Source organism: Patella vulgata, chromosome 5, assembly GCF_932274485.2.
Source record: "Patella vulgata chromosome 5, xgPatVulg1.2, whole genome shotgun sequence".
Classification (NCBI taxonomy): Eukaryota; Metazoa; Mollusca; class Gastropoda; family Patellidae; genus Patella; species Patella vulgata.
In genome coordinates this window covers 45,657,209-45,676,224 of record NC_065883.2, presented here as the reverse complement: position 1 = coordinate 45,676,224, position 19,016 = coordinate 45,657,209, and the positions used below count along the sequence as shown (strand labels likewise).

The 19,016-nt window shown below is 37.3% G+C and overlaps 1 long non-coding RNA gene across 1 annotated transcript in view; it reads right to left on the bottom strand.

Moving 5' to 3' along the window:
* The window catches only part of LOC126820292 (uncharacterized), an 88,296-nt gene extending 79,912 nt beyond the window's left edge, over positions 1–8,384 (bottom strand). Inside the window, exon 1 of the long non-coding RNA XR_007679915.2 lies at positions 8,237–8,384. This is a non-coding gene — a long non-coding RNA (uncharacterized LOC126820292). The remainder of the gene's footprint in view (positions 1–8,236) is intronic.
* Positions 8,385–19,016: the final 10,632 nt, after the last annotated feature.

Sequence of the window (19,016 nt, the reverse complement as noted above, 5' to 3'; positions counted from 1 at the left end):
GCTAATGAAGACGGGCATACGCCATAGAGTGTGCTATGAGGGAAATTTTGCCCGGGCAGCGGCACTATCGCCTAATCTTATGTCGAATTCCAACTGCCAAGGGATCTTTTACGTGCATTCCAATGTATACACAGGACCTCGATTTTTCTTCTCATCCGAAGGACTAGACAGCTGTCCATGTCAGGCCCTCCGTCCTGCATCACTGACAAGGGTGAACCACGCTGGAAAATCTGGATGAACTTTCTCGGCCAATGCAGGGATCGAACACCCGACCTCCAGGCTAGCGAGCCAGCGTCTTACCCACTTAGCCACGTGATCCCCTCAAATAGTATGAATCAATACGATGATATGGATATCAAAAAAGCATTTCTAACATCTTCCCTTGGCGAGAAATAACCAAGTTTGTCAGGATCACTTTTAAAATTATACATTTTGATACGGCTTTATTAAGGGAAATTCTGTTTAAATTTTAGTCAATTTTCTGTCATGCAAAGAACAATCCAAGTGGTTATTTCTGTAATCTCATTTAAATATGTTACTGATGTTAACTACCCAAAACACTTGTTAAAACTATCCCGTCAATGATCCGTTAACCTAAAAAAAAACATGAGTGTTTTATTTGCGAAAAACTCGATTTCCCCGTCGGATGTCACCGGATCAAAACAACTAAAGTATCGTTGGATAGCTCGTTAGATGGGCTATGGTATGATTCCTTCCTGTCTGTTTCTTGAAAGTCGGTTCAGTGCTGCTTGCATGTCTAGTTATTCGTATTATTTACCTCTTACCGCCTACACCTCGAAGACTGTCAGATATATCGATCAGGAGTTTCAATGTCTAATGAAAACCATGACCAGAACAGAATTCCTCGAATGGTCGAAAACTAGTTCTTTACTTATTCCAAAAACAATTACATTTTTGGATATCTTATCTCGGGGTCTAAAAGAAAGCAGTTGAAATTTTAAAATTTCGAAATGTTGCTGTCTATTTTAGTCCGAAATTCATGTTGTAGCTGTACCTATTTGATAGACTTGTAGTCTTGTACATGAAGCCATACAATAAGACTTTGAAATAATTGGAACAGGATAAGAAATGGACTGAAAATCGAAAAAAGTAAAAAAAATCGCTAAATTTTGGAAAATCTTCTCATTACGATTCTAGGGATGCATAATATGTATATAGTTATTGGAATGTATTTTGACATTTTGGCATTTTTGGCACCTTCGAACATAGTGTTTCTCGGGGTGATTTCATGAGGTCAGATAATGTAATATATTTAAGTGCCCAAACCGGCTGCTAAAACAATGATCCCTATACCGGAAGTAGTCAAGGGATTGAAAAAAAATAAACGCAAAAGAAAATTTGTTATCACCGGATCAAAAGAAGTTCATATATTTATATAGCTGACCTAATTACGATTCTAGGGATGCATAATATGTATATAGTTATTGGAATGTATTTTGACATTTTGGCATTTTTGGCACCTTCGAACATAGTGTTTCTCGGGGTGATTTCATGAGGTCAGATAATGTAATATATTTAAGTGCCCAAACCGGCTGCTAAAACAATGATCCCTATACCGGAAGTAGTCAAGGGATTGAAAAAAAATAAACGCAAAAGAAAATTTGTTATCACCGGATCAAAAAATGTTTATATATTTATAAAGTTGGCCTAATTACGATTCTAAGGATGCATAATATGTATTGAGTAATTAGAATTTAATTTCGGTATTTTGACGATTTGGCATTTTTTACACTGAAGTGCCCAAACCGGTTGCTAAAACTATTCCGACAATGATCCGCATACCGGAATTATAATAAATAACTAAAAAATGGTTGTCTTCCGAAAAACATAATTTCTCCATCAGATGTCAGCGGACCTAAACAACTAAAATGTCGTTGGATAGTCCCAAGACAATGGCTATCTCACATTTGTCAATTTCTAATATATCCGTTTATGACTGATATCGTTCGAAAATTGAAAATACGTTGTTTACGAGACAATTTTAGTTATTTTTCAAACATTTTAAAGTTGACCTACATTTTTGGATACCTGAAGTCCATCCGGTTCCAGAAATATAAGTTTATTTCAGAGTTATCGGCCTTTATTTTTCGAATTTTTTCGAATTTTCTGCCCATTTTATAACTCTTATATTTTTTTTGAAAGCCCCAATCGATGTTTAAGAAACTCATGGAACATAAAGCCATATGGTCGTACCGTTGGATAAAGCAATTTTAACAACGATCCGTAAACCGGAAGTAGTCGAAATAATGTTTGATATTTTGAAAAAAAAAACGCAAAAAATGAATACTTTTGGGAAAAACGCGATTTCTCCATCTGATATGAACAGATGAAAACGATTAAGGTATCGTTGGGTTCATACAGATACGATGAGCAGGAAGCAAAATATGGCACGCTGAAAATCAAGTATTTTCTTTCTGATTTGGAGGGTTTTTGGACGCCTGTATCTCGAAAACTGCCCTAGCGATTTTTCTTAAACTTTCCCTATCGAGTGTCCCTTCAGTAGCCTTTTGCATGAAGCCATCCAATTTGAAATAATTGGAATAGGACAAAAAAGGGACCGTAAATCGGAAAAAAGTCGAAAAATCGTGAAATTTTGGAAAATGCTCTATTATTTGTTGATTTTAACAGGTTTTCAAAAAAAAGTTATACATTCAGATAGGTGACCTAATTACGATTCTAACGATGTATAATATTTATTGAGTTATTGAAATTTAGTTTTCGATATTTTGACATTTTTGCATTTTTGGCACTTTTGAACATAGAATTTCTCAGGGGTATTTATCTGATCGGACCATGTAGTATATCATTATAGAGCCCTGTGAACATGCAAGGTCCAAAACCGGTTGTTAAAACTATTCCGACAATGATTCGTATACCGGAACTAGTTGGCGCTCTTGCCAAAAACTTCAATCCTCCATCAGATATTAGCGGACCAAAACAAATAAAATGTCGTCGGATAGTCCCATGCATACGAATTAAATGGTTAGGAAATGAATTAAGGTACGCCGAAAATCTAGTATTTTCCGTTTTGGAGCATTCTCAGACGCCTTTTTCTCGAAAACGACGCCTACGATTTTTCTTAATCAGAGTTCTATCGGTGGTTTAGGGTGTGAATCCAAAAATAAAAGCATTGAAATAATATAGGTGGTCCAAAAATGACCCCTTCTTTGAAAGAAGTTGAAAAATCGTTAAATTATTAAAAATGCTCTTTTATATATCTTTTTTTTTCGAAAACTGCTCAATGGATGTTTCCGACACAGAAAGTTAAGTATCTAAACAGCTTGTTAAAGCTATCCCGACAATGATCCAAAAACCAGAAGTAGTCGAAAAAATATCCGATATTTTGAAAAAATGCAAAAAATTTATGATTTTTGCTAAAAATGCGATTTATAGCCTAGTGAATTGACTTTCGTATGCTTCCTTCGGGTTTGTTGCCTGAAAGCCGATTCAGCACTGCCAAGCAGGTCTAGTTTGTTTTACTTTGTAAGACGCTGGCTCGCTAGCCTAGAGGTCGAGTGTTCGATCCTTGCATTGGCCGAGAAAGTTCATCCAGATTTTCCGGCGTGGTTCCCCCTTGTCAGTGATGCAGGACGGTGGGGGGGCTGACAAGGACAGCTGTCTAGTCCTTCGGATGAGACGAAAAACCGAGGTCCCCTGTATACATTGGAATTGCACGTAAAAGATCCCTTGGCAGTTGGAATTCGATATAAGAGTAGGCGATAGTGCCGCTGCCCGGGCAAAATTTCCCTCATAGCACACTCTATGGCGTATGCCCGTCTTCATTAGCCCAGCATAGGAGCAGAACAGTAGGACATTAAACCCCATTTCATTTCATTTCGTTTTACAAGCGCCACAGAGCAGTTTTACAAGCTGGATTTTGGCGCTCTACAAGTTCAATTTCAATAAATTATCATTATCATTTTATTTACGAATTTGACCTAAATATTCGAACAGCTTAGATCATTCCGATTCCAGAAAGATAAGTTTCATTTTCACTGATGACCGACCACTGTCTTCAAGAGTTCAAATAACCGTTGATTATCAACATTACATATGCTATCTTGGTTAAAAATCACGAAGTTTTTGTGACAAAATAGGATGTTCATCGTAGGAAAGGTGCGTAACTGGTATATAATTTTGCAGGATCAGGCACGGACGTCCATAACTGTATGGGTTAGGATTGCAAGATTTTATATCAGTACAATTTAACTGAAGCAGCGTTTTTTCAGCAATGACCAACGATTATCTCCAAATCTATACGTTTCGTTATTTGAAAGTGTCTCGTGTCAAATAGGTCATTTTGTGTAAATCAAAATATTTTCGTGACAAAATCTGACTTTCACGCTCGCTTGGTAGTCATATGAAAAAGGGGCATAAGTCGTCTATGATTGATTTTGCAGGGATCACAAACTTTATATACATGTATCTATTGTCCACCTGCTCATGTAAGAAAAAGTACCATTAAAAGAAACATTAAAGTGTAGGGAGATTCAATGTCTGGTATTGAAATCTCTGATGGGGAAGGTGGCATACATCACAACGAGATTTATGGTACCGCATGTGCCAACCTCCTACATATACCTACGTTCCTATATTCGAGTGTAAATGCTGTCTGATCTTCCTTCCTTCAAGTTGACTGTTGTACGCAAAAGTCGAATTAAACGCGACATTTCGACGCTTTGTCGGACCCTCACGCCCATGGGAAGGGGACCCGCAACTTAAGAATCAGGGTTCAGAGTATTGGGCAACGCTGTCCACGCATCTAGCATAGTAGAAATTTTGTACGCGATTTTCGAAACAACTTTGGTTCTCTACCACTCAAGAACTATCGCGGTTCGGTTGTCCGGTTCTCCACGGAACATTTCCAGCCACGAGAACGTACTGACGATACTGCTGCGAACCTTCCGCAGCTATTGACAATGCAGTAATCCTTCTCCGGAGAGCTGAAATATGCCCACTCTGAATCGTTTATTATATTTAACATTTCATTACCATATCATATTCATATAAGATGATTTATTATGTGTGAACTGCATGGACCTTATTCCTGCTCTAACACTTAGATTTAAGATCATAAGGTCTGTCATTGAGTTAAGTGACGTGACAGCTTGAAGGTAGCATGGTGTAGTGTTGTTTGTCCATCCTCATGGGTTTTCTCTTTTCGCTCAAGCGAATTATTGAAGTAAAATTGTACCATATATTATTTCCAAAATGACCTAGTATGTGTCGGGGGGACCTTAAACCCCCACTTCTCCCTTGAGTCAAATTCATCTTTGCTAACGACTGAGGAATATTTTAACTTTGTAAAGATGTCCATAGATATGCATCACCATATGTTAGTCTCATAATGAACTAGTTTGTTTCCAGTGGACGCTAAATCTCATTTTACTCTGTTTCTCTTATGTCTAAATCATGACTAAATGGAATATATTAAATTTGTAAAGACGTCCATACATATATTTCGTCTGGGGTATTAACCAACGGAACATTCCTCCTGTTTTTATTATGCCTGTTCAGGTCATTTTTTTTTTAAAATGTTTTTAGTAGGGAGGTTGCTAGTTGTTGGTAACATTCAAATGTGTCTCTAGTCCCTGCAAAGAACGAGCTATAGCATCTCTAGTTCCGCTCTTAACGTAGGTCTCATTACTCTCGCCATGTACGTCTTGAATCCTTGGCGAAACTTCCCAGTCAATTTTACTGGGCAACGGTTTACTGCTAAATGGTGGGGTGTCAATCCGTGTGAACGCCTATACAATGTAAAGGGACATCTTAGTGAGAAACTAAGACCTAGCTTACCTCGCTAGAGTCAGTATGAGCGACACAACACGCTGTTAAAAAATCCGCACCCGTCTTCTAACCGACTTATCGGACTTCACTGAAATCTAAATATAGGGTAACGCACAAATTTACGAACTCGGCCATATAAGATGAAACGAAATTTAGGTAAGCCTGGGGGAAAAAATAGGGATTTTGGAAACAATTTGATTATAAATTATTGTAATTGGGCTAGGCAAAGCAATAAATGACTGAAGATTCTCAACTTTTCAAAGATTTCAATTGTTTTCTCCCAGGATTACCTAAATTTCGTTTCATCTTATATGGAATTTCCTACATCTTCTCACTAAAAGAACTACATGGCTATCTACCTTAGTACGCACATTCTATTAATCATACATGTATATTCTCAGATTCACGGTCATTAATTATTCTATTTGCTAGTTATTATGATGTAATTAATCATGTGATTGGTCACTCATGCCAAATATGAAATGGTAACTTTCCGATCACGTGCTTTTAGACATATTCTATCCTTGAACTTTGACCCCTTTTCCTGTTATTCTCACAATATTTCATAAACAAATTAATTTGCGTTTTAAATCAACTCATACCATACCTAATATACTGACAATGGAGAATAGACATAAACATGTATTTATCAAATTATAAATCATATCCTCTCGTGCACTTATATTTGTCGAATACAATTTTGCATAAATTATCAAATAGTACTACAAATTGCTCTATTAGTGGGCTACCAGGTGTCACTACGGCGATATTTTATGATTTCGAGCAAGATTAGACACCTGTTCCTCTCAAACCTCGCCCATATTTTTTCAAACTTTCTGTATAGATAGTATAATGGGTTATCTGTTGCACAAAACCGTTGTTCAAAAATTTGAAATATCAGAACTAGGTGAAAAAAGGTAAAAAATGGTCAAAATCGGTAGAAATTGTCTAAGTAGATAGAGAGATTTTGTCCAGTGACAATTGAGTGTTTTACTGTTAACCAATGCAAATAACTCATTTTAGTAAGTAATAATTTCCCTTCGAATTAATTATTTTTGACATTCCTCGTAGATCTCAAAGACTGAGTTCTAAATATTGATTTTTTTCCAGTGAATGCTGTGAATGGTTGGTACTTAAAACTATCTCGAAAGTTGTGAGCAGACCGGAAGGAATGTAAATCTTTAACGTGCACGAAAATTGAAACTCGGCCGCAATTTCAAACCGATTTTTATATATATTTGTATAGCCGAGGACATTATTGATCAGATAACAGTAACTATGATATTGCCATTTTCCCGTGAAAATTTAATTTCTTTTCCAAAATTGTTATTTCTTGGAATTTTGAGATTTCAATTATATATTTGGATAGCCGACGTTTATCCCATTCCAGCAATATAAGTTATTATTTTTTTCCATTCCGCCTATTTCTCAGAAACTATAAGAGATTGAGATCTGATGTTTAATTTTCATTCGGGAAAATGGATGGTGGTTATTGCTTAAAGCTATTTCGAAATTGGTGAGAATAGAGAAAATGCGTCAAATCACGAAAATTGAAAACCAGCCATAATTCTGTTATATAGTAATATTGTGTAGCAGGAGACGCTGTTGATCCGAAAACAGTTCAAAACGAAATAATTAATCAATAGGAAATATTATTTCGTTTAACTGATGGAAATCTTTAACGTGCTCAAAAATTGAAAATCGGCAATAAGTCTGTTAATTTGCAACCGATTATTTTTGAGAAAGTCATATTTTTGTATAGCCGGAGAAAATGTTGATTATATAGCAGTTCAAAATTGCCAAATTTAAAAACTATGAATAGTATGATGTTCCCATTTTCCCGTGAAAATTCGAAAATTTACAAAATTTTCTGTAATTGTTATTTCTAGGAATTTTGAGATTTCAATTACACATTTGGATAGCCGACATCGAACGATTCCAGCGACATGAGATGTGTTGTAAATTGTTAAACTTTATTTATCATTTTCCTTTTATTGTAATGCTTATACGAAGAAAATGTGAATATCTTAGTTATGTGTGTGTGTAGGGGATGGTGTGTGGGGGGTGAGGGGGGGGGGAGTTTGTCTTGTATCCGCTCAACGTGGCGTTTCGGCGTCGTAAAAGTCTTCAGCATTGCGTGCAATTCTAGTTAAGCTTTGATATTTATATTAATATTTTTGTTTCCATTTCAGCTATATCTCAGAAACTGTAAGAGATAGAGGTATGAAGTTTGATTTTTTTCCGTGAGAGTGTGGTGCAGTTAGTATTTTTTCGAAAATTGTACGCATAGCGGATACGTTTCGTCTATTTGTGTTTCGTGATTCCATATGTCGCGATAATCTTAGTATGTTTTGAAATCCATATACAAAATTACCGGAAGCCATGCACACTTTAGAATGTGTCAATGAAATAAATAGAAAGTACTTACGGTAGAGTGTGAATCCTCGGCATGAGATTGATTTTCTATTTTCATTAGATGAACCTTAAAACTTGGAAAGCACCACGACTTCCTAGGAGGCCATTACGCTTCTAAATGTCAGAAATAATTCGTAATTAGGTCGCTTTGAAATAACAAACAACAAACCTATTCAATCTTGTTCAATCTAAATTAACCAAACGAGAGTAGAAGATCAAAGGGGGAAAAATACAAAATATAAATAGCACACTTGAATGGTTGTCTAGTAGATGAAACAGCATATACTTCTGATATAATGTGTAAATGGAAATTGTTCACCTTTCATCAGTGTCAGAAGATTTTTTTTTAAAAAAAACGTCCACGCTATTCTTTTGTCTTGCCTTTTCTATTTCAATATCAGTAATGAAACGTGGTCTTTTAGTATTGATAAAGGGCAGCTAATATGTTGGTCCTCACGGAGAATTTGGTAGAACACTACAGTAATAGACAGTTGAATAGTTCATTGACTAAGAGAGGTTTAACACCCGTTCATTCCTTGCTTCGGTATCACAAAATGAAATCGACTTATCTCTTATCCAAGCAGAGTGAAAAAGACTTACATGACCGTGTATATCTGTGGTGTATCTATAAGCCAGATATCTGATTGGTTAGCGTAGGATTGTTTTAGAGAAAGTAATCAATATTAAAAATCGCAAGGCGTTCATGATTGTAGTACATGTATACGCTGTCTACATTTATTGCTTTACATTCAGATTTTTCTGTCCCAAATTGTTAATGAAGACCAATTCGGGACCTTAGAATTAATTCTTGAGGATTATGCAAGATTATATTTTAATGGTTTAATGGAAATTAGAAAAGAATATTTCTTTATAACATCTATTTACAGGTATGGAAGATTATTGGCCATCCAAATACTTTTCTGATTTCGTGATCATTTAATGCGTTAAAGTTCAGACCTGTTGAAGGGCGACTAAACAATTCATATCAAAGAATAAGTCATTTCATACATACCCAGTTAACATTGATCGCTAGATTCACATAAATTTTACGTCATTTTGGTTAGAGTCGAATAATGGTAAAATTGTACGGTTAAATTGACGTTACTTTTACGTCAGAATGGTTATGGTTACATTTGCGTCAGAAAATGACGCAAATCTAACGTAAATTCTATGAGGGTTTTGTAACCAATGTTTTTTGCTTCGAATACTTGGGGATTAAATAACCATACCAGTGTGTGTACATTCTAACAACTGATAAATAGTTGGACTTCTGACATAATAATGACATATGTATTATTGGTTATCAAACGTTAATCTAACGTAAATTATACGTTAGGATTCTAACCGTTAGTTTATGGTTAGTTTTCTAACGTAATTCTGATTTATGTCAGAATTTTAACCGTTGTTGTCAGGATACTAACAATTGAATTACTGTTACTTTTTGATCGTTAACTAACAATTAAATTACTGTTCCTTTTTGATCGTTAGTTATCTAACCATAATCTAAAATTAGTTTTCAAACATGTCCGGAATAATCCAATGAATTCAAATTACCAATATTCTAAATTGTAAGCATTCTGGTAGTCAACGTGAACAAAATCTGTTAATAATTGCAACCTGTAAAACATTAACAAATAGTGGCTCTGCAGGGGGTTTGATATAGACCAATATAATTAGGTAGAACCCTATGAAGGCTCATGCCGAAATGGAACAAAATCTGTTAATAATTGCAACTTGTAGAGTATTTACAGACAAAATATTAACAAAGAAGTATGTTTGCCACCGACCTAAGGGGAGGAGGGCAGATCATGCAACAAAAACAATAATTGCCGTCCTTAGGGTATAAGGAATAAGTATACCAAGTTCCAAGATAATCCATTCAGAATAATTGTGGACTGTATTAAATAAACACAAAAATTGGTGGTGGCCATGCCCCGGCAGGTCGGGATATGCACCATAATCAATAGTTGCCGCCCCTAGGCTATGCAGAAATACATAAGCCAAGTTCCAAGATGACCAATTCAGAATTGCGGCCTGCATACGATATACGAAATTGGATATGGCTCTGCCCCTAGGGGTCGACATACACCAAAATCAATAGTTGCCGTCATTAGGCTATATATACACACAGTTCCAAGACCATCCATTAAGAATGGCAGCCTGTAGGCAACACACAGACACACAAAGAAAAAAATGGGTGTGGCTCTGACCCTAGGGGATCGGCATTAACCAAAAGCAATAGGGATCATGCAAAGTTTCAAGGGAATCTGTTAAGAATTGTTGCATGTAAGGCGACACAAGCACACACATCCTTAAATAGGGTGTAAGGAATAACTATGAAAAGTTTGAAAATCGCGAATTCCAACTGTCAATGGTTCTTGTGCATGCACACGAACTTGAGCACAAGATCTGGGTTTCCCGTCCTATCCATACTACTAGACACTGTCCTTGCAAGCTCCTCTGTCCTACACCACTTACAAGGGGAACTTTCTCGACCAACACGGGGATCGAACCCTTCGTTCGTTATCCAGTTCGATAAGAGGGAGCTTAGAAACACTGACATGTTCCGACACCCTATCAGACTCAAGGCCGATAAGCGAGATTTTTGTCAGGCAAAAAGAAACACATCAAGTGGTCTGATAGGCCTCCCTCGACACGTGGCGAGTGGGTGTGGTCCTGCTTTTTGAGGATTTGGACTGTTTGATTGTTCACTTGGGCTTCTTAGTGCTGAATGATGGAATTGTCTACATGATATATACACAGCGAGATCCAGGAAATCTAAAAATAGCCAATATTGAGGACCCTAGTACTGTCTGCCAGTACAGTCCCGCAGACTATCAGTCGTCCAACGGTGTATCTGTGCTGTCAAACCTACCTTTCGCTGTCGGTGGAGTCAGTGACAGATTTTATAGGCGGCAACCCCTGTCCTACACCACAGACAATGTGGAACTTTCTCGACCAACACCAGGATTTAATCCCGGAGGGGTTAGCTAGAATGTTACTCATTGAGCCCCTGTGGCTCATTCAGAAAAAGGAGGTTAAGAATGTTGAATAGTGACAGGGTTTGTCCTCATGATCGCAAAGTCTCACACCAAATTTGGAAAAGATTGTTCACTTGGGCTTCTTAGTGCTGAATGATGGAATTGTCTACATGATATATACACAGCGAGATCCAGGAAATCTAAAAATAGCCAATATTGAGGACCCTAGTACTGTCTGCCAGTACAGTCCCGCAGACTATCAGTCGTCCAACGGTGTATCTGTGCTGTCAAACCTACCTTTCGCTGTCGGTGGAGTCAGTGACAGATTTTATAGGCGGCAACCCCTGTCCTACACCACAGACAATGTGGAACTTTCTCGACCAACACCAGGATTGAATCCCGGAGGGGTTAGCTAGAATGTTACTCATTGAGCCCCTGTGGCTCATTCAGAAAAAGGAGGTTAAGAATGTTGAATAGTGACAGGGTTTGTCCTCATGATCGCAAAGTCTCACACCAAATTTGGAAAAGATCTGTCAAAGCCTGTAGCCTCCATGTGGCATAGCAAAATAGAAATCAAAATTACTAATTAAGATGTGCATATTCAGTGTGCTATGACAGAAATTATGCCTGGACAGCAGCATTTCCGCATATAGTCATTAACAAGAGTTTTTTTACGTGCACACCAAACTGTACAAGAGGTATCGTATTTGTCCGTGGGCCAAGTAACTTTAATTTAACATGCTATTCCATTACCTAGGAACCAATAACTGAACCAGCATAGTAAATTATGTAAAAAAAAAGATATTATTTTATTGTGTATGAGTCTGATGAGTGGGTTTTTTTTTTGGGGGGGGGGGGGCAGAAATTAAATGCCACAAGAAAAACTTGTGTGGTCCGTCCGCAAACTCATTTTGCTGCTATTCCATGCTGCGAGTACAGCAACTTGGTAGTGGTCCAATACATAGCCTTATTTATGTTTATGTAGTTTTGCAACCGAAACCCCAAACCAAAATAAAGTCCAGATTTTTGACTAGGGAAACATAAAGTAAATGCAGAAAAAAATCTTGTTTGAAGTGTCCACAGATCCGCGGTCTTCGACGCTGGTCATCGAGTACCAAAACAAATAATGATAATACATGAAAAACTGTAAGGCCTGCTGTCCTGCGTTACCGGCAGCTGTTTCCGCGTGTGACTTTATGTATTTGTAAAGTTTGTAAACCCACATAAATGGCGTTATAAGTGAGATTTCCTCTTTAGAACAGGGAGCCCGACATTGGTTATGTTTAGCCGCCGTCTTTTTATAAAAACAACATTAGCAGCATCAAGACCGGTTGATTGACAGACTGGAAGATGATATATGTTTGTACGACACAACAAAAAAAAAAGACCACAGAAATAAGCCTGTGATCCAAAAAACTATTTGTAGCCATCGGAAGAACGTGAACATGTGGTTGGGCACGCATGTACACACGGTTCGGCACGAAGGTCTTCACTTCATGTGAAAAAAGAAAAGCTGTGAAAAGTGCTTATCAGGAGACTTATTTTTCGTGTGCGGAAATGCGTACATGGAAAACAGGCCTAATGCCTAAAGCAGAGTGACTAATGAAGAATTGGCCTAATGCTATATAGCCAAGGTTTATTACTGGTACACTAGTTTTAAAAAGTCTTAAATTCTAAATGTAATCCATTATGGCATTTGTCAATTTAAAGAAATAAGAATCCTGGAAACACTGATAAAACAAATAATGATCGTTGCCTAAACAATGTTGTACAAAACAGCTATAGAGTATTACTCTAAGATTGGTGCTAGACACTGTTTGTTACACTAGTAACATTAGTAAATTTCTGGGTTTGGATTCCCAGCTTGAATGTGACAAGGAAATCCACGTGGGGTTAAGTGAGTAAGTCTTTGGCTGGTTAAAAGTCCCGTGTTTGATCTCCGATTGACCGAGAAATTCCTCCAAAATTGATGAAGCATATATGGATTATACATGAAAAGTGCCTCACAAAGTATTTAGTCAACTAATCCTACCGGATTCGTGAAAATGCCTAAATTAGTTGTTGTTATAAATGAATATGAACGTCATCCTTCTTTGAATGTGCATTTATCGATCGGAATAGGCGGGCACAGCGAACGATACTGCCATACTGTTGACGCAAGATTGCTAACTGACATGAAAATCGAGACTACAGGTTTCGTATAGATTTAACACTGCGCATTCCGAAAAGCTATAATCCTCACAACTTTCGTTCTAATAATTAACGGCACAAAAGCAAGTGAACGTATGAATCAAACAGGTGAATAGGATCTGCTCGATTGGTATTTAAAACAAGACAAGTAAATCTATTAACGGAGATATTTCGTGCGATAGCACGATACGATTTTTTAAGTTCTTTTTTTAGCATGGAACGATTAAAAAGTTCATTTGCCCCAAAGAGAATATTTAAATCCACCAATCTATTCGTGCTTCTTGTTCAACGATGTCGATACAACCTAACATAAAATTGAAGATTTTCGCACAGAATTTTATCCTACGGTAGATCTTCTAGATCTAACATTTAAAAAAAATACCTACCGCCCCTACCCTATTTTTCAATCCGTTACAGGATACATAGCCCCTTTTTTGGCGTTATCATAAACAAAACGATATAAACTAGAACTGCGAAGCAGTAATGACGGGTTTCACTGGTGCCACGTTACCATTGAACTTGTGTCACTTACGGTGCCACGTTATCCGTGAACTTATGTCACTTACGGTGCCACGTTATCCGTGAACTTATGTCACTTACGGTGCCACGTTATCCGTGAACTTATGTCACTTCGGTATCAATAACAGATTTCCACATAAGCATTGCACAAATAGACGCAGAATCAACCAAATCTAGCAATATCAATTGAATCTATACATTTGTTACCATGTGTTTCATATGTCAAAAAAGTGACCCTGACAAAATTTGTTACTAACTTACCGATAAGTTAGCTATTTTTCTAATGGGAAATTAAAATGGGAAAAAAATCTATAAAAGTCATCCTGAAAAAATTGGTTATTTCTCGACAAGGGACAATGCTAGAAGCAATTTTTGGACATCTATATGATCGTATTGATTCCATCTATATGTCCATCGGAGTCAAATATCATAATGTTAAACGAATAATAAGTAGAAATGAAAGTAGATTGATTCATTTAACTCGACAAAGTTATTTACGAGTGAAAAATCTGCATTAACGGCTTGGAAATACCCGGAATAAGCAGTCGTTTCATGAATTGGTTTCCTATTTCCGAAGGTTAATTGCATGACATTTTTTTTTATCTTAATTTTTAAAACTTACAAACTTGATCTAAATATTCGAATGGATGAGGTCAATCCGATTCCAAAACTATATTTTCTCGGCATTTTTCCAGCTATTTTCTACATGTTTTCAGATTCTTCTGGGTTTTAAACCACTTGAACGATTTTTCAGAAACTTCTTCAAATGAAATTTAATCCGGTTTCAGCAATACGGTCTCAGCAATATCTTTTTATTTTTAGATTACCTTTCGGCCAGGGGGAATGGTTCTCGTTATATTTTAGCAGTCTATTGGTTGACTCGATTTCACTCTTCGGCCCGTTTCAATACTTGCTACGTTAAAGCTTAGCAACCTAAAATTTTAAACGTAGGCAGATATCCATATTATATTGCCATCGCCGTTAATTATATCGATAATTCACCTCTTAACCTAATTCAAGTGATCTGGGGATATTAGACTGAACCTCGTAAGTGTCGTAATCTTTGGGGAAAAAGTAAATTCTCCCACATAAAACCTATTCAATATGTTATATTCGAACATTTTCTGAGATATTTGGGGGTTTCATGTTTGCGCAATATTGTCCATAGCATGGTTTTGATTTTGTCTGATATATACTATTCAAAAAAAGTAGGGGATATTTGATTTTGGGGGCATAATACTAAAATATGCAAATGACTACGAAAAAAGTCACTATAGAACCTAACAGAAGAAACATTTCCAGTTACATGTGACGCCCAAACGCACCAATCGCTACCGCATGGAATGCAGGTGATGCTTGGGATCATCATGGGTTCCAACCTAAGATTTGCACGACTCTGACTTTGAATGTTACAGTCATTGTGGCATTGAATTCCAGGGTGGAAACATCAGTTTAATTGTTTTAGTGACCAGAAAACAAATTTTGATATGCGTCGGCTTACCCAAAATGAAAGGTTACGTGCCCTTGGCATGCTACAGATCGGCACAACACAGGCGGTTGTGGCGGGGACGATGAATGTTTCTCAGTCTGTCATAAGCAGGCTATGGTCCAGATACCGTGATACACAATCTGTACAGGACAGACCACGCTCAGGTCGACCAAGGGCGACAACTCAAGCCCAGGATCGATTTATCCGTACCTTGGCCTTGAGAAATCGTGTCATCACAGCAAATCAGATCAGCGCTCGTCTTCAAACAGACACTGGTGTGAGAGTGAGTGGCCAGACGATTCGGAATCGACTGCATAGGGGACACCTTCGCGCCCGACGTCCTCGAGTGATCCCTTGTTTGAGAGATCATCACATTCAGGCAAGACGTCGTTGGTGTAGGGATCGTCAACACTGGGATAATCGACGCTGGAGCAATGTGGTGTTTTCAGATGAGTCAAGGTTCACTGTTGATTTTTTGGACAGACGTAGGAGGGTGTGGCGTCGTCGAAACGAGCGCTTCCAAGACGTTAACGTCATCAGACATGATCGATTTGGGGGTGGTTCTGTTATGGTGTGGGGAGGCATCACTGTTGCTGGAAGAACGGCTTTACATGTTGTTGCAGGGCGTGTTACAGGCCAGTACTACCGGGACAACATCTTGGCAGTCCATGTTGTGCCGTTCGCACGACGTCATGGCCGCCGTTTCATCTTCCAGGATGACAACGCAAGATGTCACAGGGCCAGGATCGTTACAGGTTACCTCCAACAACAGAACATCACCACATTACCTTGGCCAGCACTGAGTCCCGACCTCTCCCCCATCGAGCATGTCTGGGACATGCTTGGACAGAGGTTACGTCAACGTCAACAACGTCCTGCCAATGTCCAAGAAATTGCTGCTGCGTTGCAACAGGAATGGGACAATCTGGACCAAAATGACCTTAGACGTCTCATTAGGAGTATGCCACGTCGGATCAATGCTTGTTTGGCAAACAGAGGAGGATTTCCCCGTTACTGACTTGGTTGTGATGCTGTGGTAACTTTGCTGTTTGACCCCGGGTATCATTTTACCCTTATAATGGTCAGTCTGTGCCTTACTTAGTCTAACGATCATTTGGAATAAATCGATGAATGTGAACTTCATTTCATTTTGTCATTTGTTTCTTCGTCAGTTTCATTAGGTGACTTTAATAACACTTAAAAATCAAATATCCCCTACTTTTTTTTAATAGTAAGTATGCTCTTTTGAACGGTGGCCAGAAATTAAAAATCGGAAGTGGTTTCGTCAAAACTTTAACGATTTTCAAAAAGATCACATTGTTGGATTCTTGGAGTCTTTCCCGGACAATAGAAATCTCAGATTTTGTAATTTCGAAACTTTCACTGCCCGAAAGCCGATTCAGCACTGCCATGCAGGTCTAGTTATTATATTTTTTTCGCGGGAGCCTATTTCTATGTCCCTGTAACAGATACCGATCTGTGACCTACTTTTCTATCGGGAAACCGTGTGATGGCTACTTGATAAATTATTTTTGAAATTTCTGCGCAGACCGGAAGTGGCCGAATTTCGAGCGGTGCTAAAAAGTTAAAAACGGCCGTAGCTTCGTCAATTCTGTACCTATTTTCATACAAATGACATTTTCGGAAACCCTGTGTCTTTCCTCGGACGATAGCAGTTGAAAATTTCGGTGACTTCTATAGCGTTCGAAAAATGAAAATATGTTGTTTAATAGACAAGTTTTGTTATTTTTCAAAATTTTCAAATTTGACCCTCATTTTTGGATACGTGAAGTCCATCCGATTCCAATAATATAAGTTTCATTCCGAGTTATCGCCCTTTATTTTTCGAATTTTTTTTTAATTTTCTGCCCATTTTCCGACCCTTATATTTTTTTGAAAGCCTCAATCGATGTTTATGAAACTCCTGGATCGTAAAGCCATATTGTCAGACCGTTGGATAAAGCATTTTCAACAACGATCCGTAAACCGGAAGTAGTCGAAATAATGTCCGATATTTTGAAAAAATAAAATAAATGGGTGCTTTTGGGAAACACGGGATTTCTCCGTCCAATTTCAACGGATTAAACAAATGTATCCTTGGGTGGCACGATGATTGGACTGTCTTATGATACCCAATTTATACGGATACTATGACCAGGCAGCAAAATATGGCACGCTGAAAATCAAGTATTTTCTGATTTGGAGCGTTTTTGGATGCCTTTATCTAAAAAATCGTGAAATTTTGGAAAATGCTCTATTACTTTATTATTGAAACGGATTTTTACGAAAGGGTTACACATTTAGATAGCTGACATAATTGCAATTCTAACGATGTATAATATGTATTGAGTTATTGAAATTTAATTTTCAATATTTTGACATTTTTGAATTTTTGGCACGTTTGAACATAGGATTTCTCAGGGGCATTTTATCTGATCTGATAATGTAATATATCATTACAGAGCCCTGTGACTATTTAATTTCCCAAATCGGTTATTAAAACTATCCCGACAATAATCTCCATACCGGAAGTATTCAAAAACTGAAGAAAAAAAAAGTAAAAAAAAAATGGCGCTCTTGCGAAAAACTTGATTTCTCCGTCAGATATTAACGGACCAAAATAACTAAAGTGTCGATGGATAGCCCCATTAATGGACTATCATATGATATCAAAATGATACGATTTCGATGTTTAGGAAATAAATCATGGTACGTCGAAAATCTAGTATTTTCCGTTTTGGTGCCTTTTGAGACGCCTTTTCCTCGAAAACAACATCTACGATTTTCCTTAAACTTGTTTTACTCAGAGTCCTATCGGTGGTCTATAGCATGCATCCCAAAATAAAGGCATTGAAATAATATAAGTGGTACAAAAAGAGCCTCAATCTTTGAAAAAAGTGGAAAAATCTTTAAATTACTGAAAATGCTCTTCTATTTTTCTTTGTTTTGAAAACAGCTCAATGGATGTTTCTGAAACTTCTGGTACAGAAAGTCAAGTATCCAAATAAATTGTTAAAACTATTTTGAAAAAAAAACGTAAAACAAATGGTGATCTTGCGAACAAAGTGATTGAAACGCCAGATTTCACCGAATCAAAACAACTAAATTCGATGCTAAAGGAGATAGATTATTAGTATTTTCCTTTTTGAAGCCTATTCAGACGCTTTTATCCCGAAAATTACTCTTAATTTCTTTTGTTAAACTTCTTTTACTTAGAGTCCTATCGGCGGCGGGACGATTTACCCAATACTATCCAATACTACCCAATACCACCCGAATACCACTCCAATATAACCACATACTACCCAATACTACAACATAATGATTTCTTTCAAAAATAGTGAGATATATCGTGGGAAATTTATTTCGTATGTGATTACCGATGTCTGGCTGTTCCATTTGCCTCCCTATATCACCCAACTCAAGAAAATAATAACCCAGTACTACCAAATACTTATCAAATACTACTAAATACTACCCAATATTATAAAATACAAACCTACTATCGTCAATTAGCAGCACATCAGTATAATTATTGCAACGAATATTCGATAATTTACAGAAAATTAAAATATTTACGCAGTTAGCTCCCTTTACAATCTACAAATAGTTTT